At 36.2% G+C, this 1,478-nt stretch overlaps 1 protein-coding gene across 1 annotated transcript in view; it reads left to right on the top strand.

Moving 5' to 3' along the window:
• Positions 1 to 867, top strand: part of ush1c (Usher syndrome 1C) — a gene marked incomplete in the record, with an annotated part of 22,709 nt that extends 21,842 nt beyond the window's left edge. Inside the window, 1 exon segment of the mRNA XM_014005601.1 lies at positions 1 to 867.
• Between the last annotated feature and the right edge of the window lie 611 nt (positions 868 to 1,478).

Below are 1,478 nucleotides of genomic sequence, written 5' to 3'. Positions count from 1 at the left end.
TCTTTCGAGTGTTTTAATGAAACTTGACAAGTTTCAAGCTTTTAAGTGAGTAAAAAATAAATCTTTAGAAATAAATGTTTTTTGACCAGTTTACCTTACAATGAAAAATCTCAACAATGATTTTACATTTGGTTTATTTTATAGCATTTAGACAACACACCTGTTTTAATGTCAATTCAGTTCAGTTTATTTTGTGCCAATTATCAACAAAAGTCATCTCAGGGCACTAAATGAGAAAAAAAAATAAGTCCTAATTATTATTTCATTATTAAATATTCACAAACATGAAATGATTATAAAGTGAATTATGTGAGGAAGCCATCAGATTGTGTGGAATCTTCACTTTACTGCAGTCTTTTATCCTGAGCAGCACGTTGGTGACTGGAACAGAACCTCCAGCAGAACCAGATCRATTGTTCCTCCGTCTCGACACGCTGGGGTTAGAAGACAGAGACAGAAGGATTAGTCCATGTTTCTGTAGGAGGACAGCTGGTTAAAGACAGCAGAGATTAGCAGGATAACTAAAGGATATCTGTGAGCAGAGTTAGTATTAATACGTAAGATGTGTGTTTTTAATGTGTTTTTATGGAAAGTTTTTGGGAGTGCTGCTTTTATTTTTATCTACCTGTGTGTGGTTCTGTTCCTCTGCTGCTCTGGCCCCGCCCACTCACCAGGTGTTTGCTATCAAGTTAATTAGATTTCCCTTTAAATGCCTTCCTTTCTGTTTGCTCCTCAGTCTAATGTTGAACCTGTTCTGTTCATGATGTCCTCCTCGTGTCTTCATGAGGTTTCCTCCTGTAAGAAACTTTTTTGGCTGCCATGGCATTTTGTTTTATTTACTTAATAAATATGTTTTTTTTTCTTTGAGCTTCTCGTCTCCAGCCTGCATAACTGAAAGCTCTGCTTCACATTTTACTTTTAGGAACCACACCTGCAGTCTGAGAGCGAAGAGCTCTATTTGGAAAAACATGGGGGCAAAAATGAAAGATGGAGTTTGTTTATTGAGATCTTATGTTGGAAGTAAGATTTTAAATTCTGGATTTGGAGGGGAGTTAATGGAGAGAACCAAAGTGGAGAAATATCATCTCTCCTCTCATCAGAACTCTGGCAGCAACACTTTGGATGAACTGAGGACTTTTTAACCATTCAGATTGGTCCAGCTTTAAAAGGTAGTTTCTGCATCAGTTTTGGACAAATTGTTTTTTAATTTTAGTAATATTGCACAGGTGGACATTTGTGGAAATGAAAAGTCATGTCTAATAGGTTTACATCATCTGCATTACTACAGGAGGAGGTCCAAAGGAAGACTTCAGATTTTATTCCAAAAAATGATTATTAATCATAATAAACTCATTATTCATATATCCTGATGCATCTCAGTAATCTAGGCAAAAAAGGAAAAAAATTGTATAGGTCTTCTGGACGGGTTCTTCTCTAATGAAACGTTTCGTCTCTCCTCCAAGAGACTTCTTCAGTCT

The sequence above is a fragment of the Austrofundulus limnaeus genome, unplaced genomic scaffold (genome assembly GCF_001266775.1).
Source record: "Austrofundulus limnaeus strain Quisiro unplaced genomic scaffold, Austrofundulus_limnaeus-1.0 Scaffold31, whole genome shotgun sequence".
Lineage (NCBI taxonomy): Eukaryota > Metazoa > Chordata > Actinopteri > Cyprinodontiformes > Rivulidae > Austrofundulus > Austrofundulus limnaeus.
This window is presented reverse-complemented; position numbering and strand designations above follow the sequence as displayed.